This window comes from Hipposideros armiger, unplaced genomic scaffold (assembly GCF_001890085.2).
Source record: "Hipposideros armiger isolate ML-2016 unplaced genomic scaffold, ASM189008v1 scaffold_170, whole genome shotgun sequence".
In the NCBI taxonomy this organism is placed as follows: domain Eukaryota; kingdom Metazoa; phylum Chordata; class Mammalia; order Chiroptera; family Hipposideridae; genus Hipposideros; species Hipposideros armiger.
The window spans coordinates 2,351,739-2,363,784 of NW_017731520.1; the positions used below are offsets into that span (position 1 = coordinate 2,351,739).

Here is a 12,046-nt window from a genome sequence, read left to right on the forward strand (position 1 = left end):
AAGTTGACACTTTTATCCTCAGGGGGTAGGGAAGGGTGTGCTTTCATCTTAAAAGATCTTAATAAAAATTGCGACATCAAATGGGTAAGCCCCTATCCTCTGCTATATCAAGAACTATATGGCATTCTTCATTTCTAGTAGTAGTAATAATAATAATAATAATAATAAATACAGCAAAGCTACATTTTTGTCTTCTGTACTGCTGGGTGTCAGGTGGAATGGTCAAGATTTTGGAAGATGGGCCACAAAGTTCCCATGGAGTCTTATCAGGGGGGCTGCCCATGAATCAATCACGTGGGAGCAAACTGGCCTTTGGTTTTGCTGAGACTGTCACCCTCCCAAGGTAACCCCAGGCCATGCTGATATCACGGATGCATTCGAGTCACTGACGAATGACTTACACACTCTCCACTCGTGTTTTTTATTTGTTGCTCTTGAGAGAAACTCACAGGTAGCTTCCAGCAGCAACTATTCACTTCCTAAGCAGACACTTTAAAATAGAATTGCTATTTTATCTTGGAGGATATGAACTAAAGGGCTTGAGTGACCCAATACGGAGACTTCAGTGCATACAGACACTGACACACACACACTCAAGTCTTGAATCTACATAGAGGATTCTGTGTAAAGGAATTGAGAGATTAGTGGTTGCTGGGGGTTAGGTGTGCAGAGGTGGGGAAGGGGACGCTTTGGCTATAAAAGGGAAGCATCGGGGTATCCTTGTGATGGGACCGCTGTTATCTCCACTGTGCCATTGATCACATGATCTACACATGGGACAAGACTGCACACGCGCAGGTTCATCTAAAACTGGTCAAGTCTGAATGAGGTCAGTGGGCTGTCAGTGTCAGTTTCCTGGGTGTGATATTGTTAAGCAATGAGGTACCAAGGCCAAGGATATACGGGATCGTTCTGTGTATTTTCTTACAACTGCAGGTGAACTGACAATGATCTTTTAAAGATTTTTTTCTCAAAGCTAAGAAAAGAAAAGGTAAAAAAGAAATAGACACATAGTCTAATTACCCCCATTTCACAGGTGAACAAAGGGAGAAGCAGTAATTTACTCAAGATTACACTACTAATAAAGAGCTAGATCAAAAATAAAACTCCGGGCTCTGAATTTTCCACCATGCCATAATCCTTAACACAAATAATAAAATAAGCAATCACTACTTCTGCTCCATCCCATACTGGGGGATTAAAATGATAAAGATAGCTTCAAGCAGCTAGAAATCTAGTTGAAGATGCGTGTGGGAAAATATTAAGGGAATAATTATATAGGCTAACTTAAAAATAATATAAACTCAGAAAAAATAAAGGGTACAGACTGATGTTTGCCCCACAGTTCTACTGCAAATGTAAGCAAATCCGAGGCAAATAAATGAAACCTGGTGATAGGTGAGATACAGAGAAGAAAGGTGATCGACGGAAATGAGGGTGTTTGTCCAACGACACGCTTAGGCTTTCATTTTCTATTCACGTAAACACTTGCTGAGCACCCACTTCTACCCAAGTATTTTTGTTAGGGGTACTAGTTCCACTAATGTCAGAGGGAATCAGAAAGAAAGGATTCGAAGCCATTTATTCAGTCATCTTCAAACAGTCATGTGGCCTCTGGCCACGGCTCCCTCATAATTAAATTGAAATTATAATGGCTGGTAAGGGTATTATAAGAAATACAAGAGATACGTACGTGACTCCAAGGACACAAGACACAATCAATGTTTTGCTGTTACAAATCTAAGGGTAAAAAGGAGGACAGAAGCTTTTATTTCCCGGTACATAAAAGAAAAGTCTTCTCTCCCAACTGATATGCTCCAAGTCCTATATTTTTCTCTATTTCTACTCCCCAGTGCCTTCCTGTCAATTGTGCCAACTTTTTTTTTTTTAAAAGGATACACCAAAAATACTTAGCAAAGCAAAGCTCAGAGGGACTGCCTGAGCAGAGCACTCTTTTCCAACTCATTTGGCACCACACGGCAAGAGAATATAATTAGAGAAACTTGCCTATAGTTTCTCTAAACTTGATATCAATAGCATAGTCTGAACAACTAATTTTAAAACAAGGCGTTTTTTTAAAGACAGCAACTTTAAAATAGGATTGCCATCTCTCTTCGTAGTAAACTAAAAGCACGAATATCATTTACGACTTTATCCTAGCCAGTAAGTTTCAGTTTAAAATGCCACTCCCTTTGCTTAGATCAACAGAAGAAGAAAAAAAAAAAAAAAGTTGTGCAAGGGTGGGGGTGGGGGAGTTTGAGGGGCAGAACTGGAGGCAGTAAATATGTGCTTAGACTGGCTTTGCAGCTTAGCAAATCATCAACCGCTGCCAGGCTCGAGACTGAAGACTGGAATGAGTCCTATACCTTCACTTTCCGTCAGCGTCATTTTATATTGTAATTGTGTATCTGTTTGGCTATTTCGCCCACTCATTTGACTGTCCCAGGAACACCATGTCTTCCTTGGTCAATAGTATGCTGTCTGCATCCAGCTACGTGGCTGGTACAGAGTGGGCACAGTTTTTACAGAAACTGCCCCATTCTTAGCTAGGACTTATTTGCCACATCTGTAAAATGGAGATAATAATACCCACCACCCAAGGTTACCAAGAGGATCAACTGAAGTTAGCTATGAGGGCCCTGTCTAAATTCTAATGCATTCAATGTTGGGTTAACGCTGAAACGCACATTGAACAATATCCAATAAAGGGTCCTTACACAAGCATAAGGGGTTCACAAATGCTGAACCCCTTTATTTGCAATAGCCACACTAATGTTGACAGCAAATGTGCCAATCCCAATACCCGAGTGAATTTATATGCTTTTTTCATTTAGACTACTCTGATATTTTCAATCTTTTTCCTTTCAGAATGTGGAAAACCTATTATTAAATACACTTTCCTGGGGATAAACCCCTGTGATTTGCTGCTCCCTGGGCACTGTTTAATTTTGCTATGATCGGATTCTCATCTCTCCCTTTCTCCCCCACAAGACCCATCGAGGGGCCTGATCTACCAAGAAAAACTGTGTTCGCCACCAGTTTTCAAATTTCTCACATGAGGATGGTATTCACAGATATACAAGTGAAAATTTACCACATGAAATACTTCTTTTTTTGAAAATGAAATTTGATACTGAAGAAATTATCAGCTTAGGAGGAAAAATATTTCAAAACCTACATGACCCACTAACAACATTTTAACCTTTTGCTGAGCGAGTGACAATGTATTTCTTTAATAATGCAGTTTCATTATTTATCCCAAGGACAAGCCACTTATCCATGGATTTCTCATTTAGAAAAATAATTATAAACCAGTATTTCCCAAAATGTATCCCAAGGGAAAGATGGTCTAGGAAAAAAAAAAAGCCTCCGTAGTTCAATAGATATGTAAATGCTACAATCTATCTTCACCTCCTTAGAAACTGGAAAGGCCCCGGGCATCTATGATCAATAACTTCTTTTTAGGTACATGGACTTGTACTACACTTCCAATTTCCTCTGTATATTTAAAATATTTTATAACTTAAAAAAAAATCTGTATCTCTGTTCTTAACGGGAATCCCCCCAAGTTTTTAGCCAGAGTCCCCACCTGCCCTTCTGATGTGCCCCCGGTAGTAGAAACAGGTAGGTACAAGAGTTAGAGGTAATTTTGCGGACCTATCCCCACCTACACAAAGAATAAAGAATGACTTCTTCACCAAACAAAAGCACAGCAGGTCCTTGCACCAAAGCAGGGGATAAAGGGAAGGACCAGCCCTTCTCAGACAGTCTCAGCCACACGCAGCAGCGGAAGGGTGGAAGGTGACGTCACCGTGTTTGCACTACAGCTTTCAGCAACACTAATCCAACACGTGTGGTAAGCCTTTTCCTGCCCCTTTGGGTGGTAGCCAGCTTTTCCCCAATGTGAGGGGTGTAGATCTGAACAGACTGATGAACCCAAGAGATAGAAAGTCCCTGTCCTTTTTTTGCATCAGGAGATGAATGACTCACAGCTTCCTGAGCTGCAGAGGAGAGATTCAAGCACCCCACACATGATGGGACACCACAGGGTTCAGATGAGTGGGGTCACTGCAGGAAGTGGCTCTCGGAAACACCGTGGTAGCATGGGACGCAGAGGAGGTTGTCACAGTTACAATGACTGTGGCATTTTGGACCCTGCAACAAAGTGTTACGAAAGACCCCTTTCTGAAACCGTAACGGAAATAAATTGTCATCCATGTCTAATTCCTGGAGGTCTCTGGGCCATATTCAATAATAGATGAAGACGGACAATATTGCCCCAGTTGTATTTGACAACACTGAATTGGCAGAGAGGTATTAAGGAAAGGCCACATGACCAGCAGGTGGAGAAGCCAGCATTTGAACCCAGAGCCGGCGTTACTTGATTGCTGCTTGATCTACACAGAGGTGACACTGGGCTGGGGGCAGCCAGTAGAATCACCTGCTTTGACTCAAGCCTGCTCTCTCCATCTTACTAACGAGACCACCATGAAGGTCATGTTAATGAACTGAAGTCATCCTGTCTGTGGGTAACATGGTGTTACAAGGCACGTCGCCTTTTAAACACTTAGATTGAATTTAAAATGCCGGAGCACTTTTGACACTCACTAATTCTGACTACCCCTGCCCGATTAGTCCGAAATCAGAGAGATTTCACTTTCCCTTAACCTTCCGTTAGGACGAGAACATAAGGAGAGCATGTGTGTCATGGTGACTGCCGGGGCACATGGAGACAACATGCTGGGAGACAGCGGCCGTCCCCTTCAGCCCTGGGCACCTCGAGGCCCCGCGGCCTTCTGTGAGATGAACTCACCCCTTTTGCATGTTGCTGCAAGGTTCTTGCCCTAAAGCCACAGACTCTCCTTCAAAACTCGGGAGTCAAGCCTGTTTGCCCTACGTACGTCTAACGGCAACACTGGATTTTCCAAAACAGTATCTTCAACCAAGTGTAAAGATTCAGTCACTCTTAATTCTGTTCCATTCCATCCAGCAAATGACAGCCACTAAGGTCATTTGCCAAATTCAGGGACCTAAACTCACCCTTGATCAGCCACTCAGGAATCACCTCCTGGCCCAACCACAGACTCTTCCCCATGCAGACTGTTGGGCCACAGATGTTTTAGGGTACATATCAAAATTCCACCCAAATTGTGGCAGCCAAGTAAGGTCTCTCGGCAGAGCTAAGCTTGCTCGTAGGGATAAACAGAAAAGGAGGCCCTGAACCTCTACCTAGACAACATGGCAGGGCTTTGTTCGGATGTGGGCTCCCTGAAAGTGGCAGGAAGCCTTGTCACTGTTATTTCCCACGGGGCCTCAGAAGCGTGGCACGCAGCAGCCCGCGTTACACACCTGCTTACGGAACCGTGGACAGGAACGTGGGCGGCAAAACCACAGACGACCATCCTGACTTTGACGACTCAGATGTGGCCAGGCCAGAAGGCTGGTGATGAGGGTCTCCAAGTTTTCTCAAATCTATCAGAATGGCTAATGGGAACCAGGCATGACCTTCATATGAGATGGCACGGGACAAGTAAGAGGTCACGTTTCCTTGACTTAAGCGGAGATTCTTTCAAGTCACTGGGACGATACTGGTCTTTCCATGCAGATCGGAAGTTACTACTGATACTCCGGGGAGAGAGAGGGTGCCTTTCCTCCCCGCAGCCCCCCATCCTCCCTGGGGGTGGAGGACACAGGATCTGATGGCTACGGGTTTAATAACGAATGGGGTCCTGGCCTTTTAAGTGGTCAAGTGCACACACATGACGATCGCTGCCTCCGGGGGAGGGCTAGACTTAAAGCTCTTTCTCCTCTTTTTTCCAATGCTTGTGTTACCGGGCACTCCGTGGTCAACTAGTAGTAACATTTTGGTGAAGGATGAGAGGGCCTCATGCAGGACTGAGTACACGTCACGTCTTCCAGGCTGGTTCGCCAGAAGGCACACACCAGGGGCTCTGGGCAGTCCACTCTCCACGAGATGGGGCCCGTCTCCCATTGTCCTCCTCTGAGTGAGTACACACATCCCATGGCAAGTGCATGGGGCGGGGGGCCTGGCCCAGGCAGGATTCACAGGGGGTCCTACCCATCCTGCCAAAGCCACTTGTGAGCCCCTCGACCTGAGGCACTTCACCAAGGAAGAACTTTCCACAAACAGAAGTTGAATAGCAGTGAGTGGTAGATCGCTTGAGAAAATGGTGATTTTTCTATCTGCAACCCTAGGGGATGATGCCAGGCACAAGGAACGAACCCGGTAAGGAAGGCAGGAACTCGGGGTTGGCAGCCCAGGGCCCTAACCCCGGCCCCACCTGCCTTGCCAACCAGCCCCAGATGGACAGGCATTTCATTTTCCTGGCCTCCTTGTCCTCAGTGGTCAAATGGGGGTGTCTGGTTACGAGATAATCTCTGCTTCCCTTCCAACGTCAGCAGTGAATGACAACTTTGTGCGGTATCTTCAGCACATGCCTTTCGCTGCAGCCAACACAGAGACCATTTGCAAGACACATGCTTGTTAGCAAATTGGAAGTCAGTGTTTGCTACACAGTCCCTGCCAAAGGCTTTTTACCGTCATCTGATATTCAAGAGATAGACTAATAGCTGTGTCAGCTGTCCCCGAAGAGCTGGCGCCCAGGAGGCAGATTCCAAACGATTCGTATCTACTGAGCACTGCAAGTGGCAGCTCGGACATACATCACCTCATGTAAAAGCCTTTCTCCCGGGTTTTTCGCTAGATGAAATCTTGATAGACCTCCTAGCAGTCGCTCACGTCCAGGTTTTTCCTAAACGTACTCTACCAGTGAACTATCAATCCCTTCAGAGTCTCTGGTTCTGGGCCCTGAACGAATCCACAGCATCACAAAGCACAGCCCTGTGCCTTATTATCTGAGCCCCCCGCCGTGTGGTCTCCGCTGAGTGACAAACATTATAGCATCCCTCCTCCGTTTGACAGTGTCCTTGTGTCTGTCTTCATTAAACTCGGGTTGAAGCTACTGCTTACGGTGCTTGCTTGGTGTTTCTTACAAAGGGGCCAGTAGGTTAGCTGTTCTTTTTTTTTGGGGGGGGGGGAGGGGGGAATCTTACCACTGAAGTTAAATGTGTAAGTTTTCTTATATCAGAAATTGAAAATGACATAATACAAAGTTCCTCTTGTTCTCTCATTTGAAGCCTGAATTAGTGTTCGTTATAGGAAATCAGGCAATACATCACGGATACTTAGCAGCATGTATTCCTTTATGCCCTCAGCAATCCCAAATCCTCCTGGAAACAGAAGGGCACGCTAATCCCAAGTAAATACAGGAAGAGTCCAAGGAGTCCAGTCTAGGCTGTGGATGTGGCCACGCCCCCACTTGTGTCCACACTGCCATAGGCGTGCTGTTCACTTCTACGTCCGTGTCCTCAGTCGGACGATGGGGACAGGCTGATTCCCAAGTCACACTATCTCATGAGACCCTGCTTCATAGAAACCATTTAGTACAGTTCCTGGCTCATAAGCCGTCAGCAAACATTCATTTGTGATAACATTAGCTTGGAACCTAAACTGTCCTGCATTTCACGCCCATTCTTTTATTGATTTCTATTGGCTTGCCCTTTGTTTTCTCCCATCTACTGAGCCATGACTTTTTCACCAACCCCCGTTTCTTAGAGCTCATGTCCATCACTCTAGTCACAGCCATGCCAGCTCCCTCAGTCATATGTTGCTCCCTTTCTCCCCACGGCTCGCCCTCCTGGCGAAAGCCCATCCCTGCTCAATTCAGCTGTCTGCTTTGTCTACAAGAGACAGTGTAGGGTAAGGCACAAGCGCGTTTGTCTGCCCAGGGCTTACGCCCCTGATCTGCCACTTAACACCTGTGTGTCTTTTAAGTAAACGGCTCGTCGCTTCTGGAAAGCGAGGATGATGATAAGTCCGAATGATTCGTGCGTGTGTGATGAAGTTTAAATGAGACTCTACACTTAGACTTGTGCTGACCATAGAACGCACCCAATAAATGTTAGCTTGGATTCCTTTTATTATTATTATTATTAACATTATTATTATTACTCTGTGCATGAGCCAATGAAAAGAAGTCGGGGAATCGCATACCCAGAACCACGGACACCAGGTGGGCCCCTGATGCTGTCTGGCACTGTACCTGATCTCCCTAGGTTGTGTGCTCTCCTGCTGTCTCACAGCACCATGTCGTGCCCCCAGTTCTTATTCTAAACCTCCTTCACCCTCAGCTGACGAGCTTCCCTCCTGCTACACAGGGAAAACAGAAACCCTCATGTGACCATCGTCCCTATACAACTACCCACCCCTGGGCTCACTGTGTCCACCTTCTGTCTAATTCAATGGGAGAAGGGTCTTGCTTCTATCAGAGGCCAAACCCTGTCCTTGGGGTCCAGGTCCCTCCTCTATAGATTTTCCAAGGACTGTCCTTCCGCACTCATCTCTCTTCTGTCTGCATTTCTGGTTCCTCCCTGAGGTGACCCCCAATGATCTTCAACTTCTGGCATCCGTGCCCTTGCATATCACCTCCCCTTAAGTGTGGGTGGAACCGAGGACTCACCTCTAACTGACAGAAAATGGCAAAGATAATAGAGTACTATTGCCCCTGTAATTCCAGGGCATTATGGGAGACTCTAGCTCCCTAGCAGACAGGTGCTAAGATCCTCCTTGCTGGCCTGATGAAGTAAGAGGCCACGTTGAGGAAGCCCACGTGACAAAGCACTGTGTGAAGTGGAAGTGGGGTGGGGCAAGGGTCCCTAGGAGCTGAAGGCAGCCTCTAGGTGGCAGCCAGCAAGACGCTGGGACCCTCAGACCCACAAATGCAAGGGAGTGAATTCTGCTAACGACCTGCGCGAGCTCAGGAGTGAGTTCTTCCCCAGTCCAACCTCCTTATGAGAACACAGCCCACCCAACGCCTTGGCTGCAACCTGGGACACTCAGCACAGACCCTGGGAAGATGAAGCTGGGCTCCTCACCCACAGACACTGTGAGAGCTGTTGCAAGCTGAAAACTTTGCAGTCATTTGTTATACCGCAATAGAAAAGGAACACGCTCACCTTCTACCAGGTAATTCCCATCATGCTGCAGTCACTGCATGAGAGTCTCCTGTACCCTGTCTTGAAAAAGCCTAGACCATATGCCCTCCACGTGCTCCCCCACTCTCTGCTCTCTTTTCCAACAACATGTGTTAAGAGAGGTTTCCACCTGTCTCACTGCGTCCTCGCCTCCCGGTTCCTGCTCAGCCCACTCTGGTCACGTCACGGACTTCATATTCTTTTGTCAAGGACACCAACAAGTTCCACACCATCGAATCTGAGTGAACACATCTCCGCCTTTATCTTATTCAGTATCTCTGGAGTATTCCACGCCACTCAGCAGGCCCCGCTCTAAGAACTATTTCTTCTCTTGGCTGGCCAGATTTTACATTTGCATGTTTTCTGTCATTCATCTTTCTGCCTGCTCCTCCTACACCCAAACCTCTTACCCAGAGGTCTGGCCCAAGGCTCCCCTGCCTTAGCCTACTGCACTCTCTCTCTAGCCCCAGCTTTAAATGACATCTGGTCATTTAAACATGCTGGTGACACCCCAATCTTTCCCTCTAGCCCTGGTCTCTCCCCTCGGCTCCACATCCTACAGCCATCTGCCTAATGGCAGTTTGCACTTGGCTGTCTAAACGTCACCTCAGACTTAACATGTCCAGAACAGAACGCTGGGTTCTTCCCTCATGCTAGTCTGTTGTTCTCCCGCTTTCCCCAATCTTAGCAAACCGCACACCTAAGCAACCTTGACACCGGGGCCCCGTTCTGGGTTCTCTCTTTCCTTCAGCCCCATCGGCTACGCCACCAGCAAGTTCTCGCAGGTCGGTCTTCACAACAGACCCTGAAGGGGTCCCCTCCTCTCTGACTCAGCGCCTGTCCACGGAGAGCAAACTGCCCTCACCTCTCACTTGACCTACAGAAACAGCCACCTCACGGGCCTCCCTGCTGCCCTCTACACGCCGCACGGCATGGCCTCCTTAGAGACACAAATCACCTCGTATGCCTTTACTGCTGCAAACTTTCCAGCGTCTGCGCACTCTACCTTCTCAAGGCCCCCCAGGCTCTGTGCTGCTGGCCCCCACCTGCCTCCCTGGCCTGTCTCCTACCTACCACATTCCAGACACACTCACCTTTTCCTCCTTCCCACATCAAGACTTTTGCAGTTGTTATTCCTTCTTCCCGGAAAGATCTTCTTCTCAAGCTGCATGTCTCAGATCTCAGGTCAAATGCCCCTTCCTAGGGAGGCCTTCCCCGTAACAGCTTACACTTCTTCCTCCTAGACTCTGAGATACCACTATTTCCCTCATAGCGTACATCACAATCACAAAGCACCATGCTTACTTATTTGTTTGTTTGGCTGGTGGTGGCTCTGACTCCTCGCACCAGATGCAAGCATCTGGAAGATGTGCGCTGCTGTGTTCTAGAATAGCACCCGGCACACAGTAGGTACTCAATAAATATTTGAAGAAATGAATGCATAAATATAAATATAAGATGTTGACATTTTTATGTGCATTAGAATAAAATGATCCTGTTATATCCCATTAGAAAAATCTCTTCAGATGCAGTGTCAAGATGGCTTAAAAGCAGTAAAAAAATTATACAAATTATACCTCAAACCACTCAATATACACATTCTTGAAAAGTTGCAGGGAAAAAAACTAAAGCATTATGAAATGAAGCCCATTTTGAAAGAACTGAACAGAAGTTTGTTAGGAGGTGGGAAAAACGTTTTTTGATAATGTGAATGATCACACCCGAGTTATGATGTTTTTATAGAGTTGATGTCCCCCCCTCCCTACACTGGGGTTGTTTGATCACAGAGCATAAATTACAATTAATTTTTCTATCACAAACCGTGCAACCACTGTTCAAACCACATGACATATTTTCAGTATCTCTGGACAAAAATGCTTAAGGAGTCACTTACTCTTGTTCCTCAATGTCATCGATGCCATATGACTTAATTCCAAACCCAGCTCTGTCCCGCTGCCACACAATGCAGGCTTTTTAACAGGCCATGGTAATGAGTGTGGTCATGGTCTGGATTCCAACAGCAACTGTCAGAACCTATCATCCCGAATGACGACTTGCTGGAAATTTCTCCCTCCCAGAGCACACCACTTCCAGGGTGGTCTAGGAGAGAAATCTGTGATCTGTGCCTACTCTGGGGCTTTTCTAAATGCTGGTGTTTTCGACGTTTCTTTAAAAGTACAATTTCATGTTTTGAGGAGCTGTCATGCATGCCCCCACAAAATCAAAAAAGAAAAAAACAGTCTCTCTCTATTCAGCTCGCTGGTTTACGCTTTTTTTTTTTCCTTCCTGATATGCCAATGTCTTCTGAAAACTCTGGGAAACACTTATGCAGTTGACTTTCAGAGCCACTCTTGAGGAAAACCGCTCACTCCATCCTTACCACTTGCTGCCCTCAAAACTTCTTAGCAACACACACTGTGCATGGACCTCGGCGTGGTTTGCCTTGTCCAATCGCATGCCTGGAAGCCCAGCCAGTCAGTTGTGTAATAATAAACCCCTTATCTCCTGAAGAGACACACAAATGCAACGATCTCTCCGCGTTTCGGTGCACAGAGACTACGCTAGAACCCTCAGCAGAAACTCACATCCATTTTCAATGCTAAATCCGCCGCCACCCCCCCACCCCCCTCCATTACCCCCATTTCCTCCTTTGCAATTTTGAGGAGGGGAAAAAAGCCAAAAATGCTACATACACAATGTCGAGTTTAAAACAGGGAGGGCAGGAGGCGCTGCGAAAAGCTGCCAGCAACATGCATGCCGAAAGCGAGGGCTTTTGGCTTTCGCTGCACCGGGCTTACCGGTTCCCTCTCGGCGCCCGCGATGGAAACTCATCAACAATTGTTCTTGGAGGAAACACAGGCTGAGAGATTGACAGGCGAGGCTGCTCGCGGGCTGCAAGAAGCTCGACTCGCCCTCAAAGCCGGGGAAAAGGGGGCCACTCCGGCGTCCTCGGGGGGGGGAAGTCTGAAATCACAGGGCCAACATGGTTGAT

General features: G+C 46.7%; 1 protein-coding gene across 7 annotated transcripts in view; it reads right to left on the bottom strand.

Moving 5' to 3' along the window:
* Positions 1-12,008, bottom strand: part of ZNF704 (zinc finger protein 704) — a 140,761-nt gene extending 128,753 nt beyond the window's left edge. For 6 of the 7 annotated variants that reach the window (XR_002125107.1, XR_002125105.1, XR_002125106.1 and 3 more), the window contains exon 1: positions 11,853-12,008. The gene's annotated coding sequence lies outside the window, so the exon portion shown is untranslated. Of the gene's footprint in view, positions 1-9,184; positions 9,293-10,148; positions 10,484-11,852 lie in introns of those variants that run through there. The other variant, XM_019651960.1, reaches the window with a different exon arrangement.
* Between the last annotated feature and the right edge of the window lie 38 nt (positions 12,009-12,046).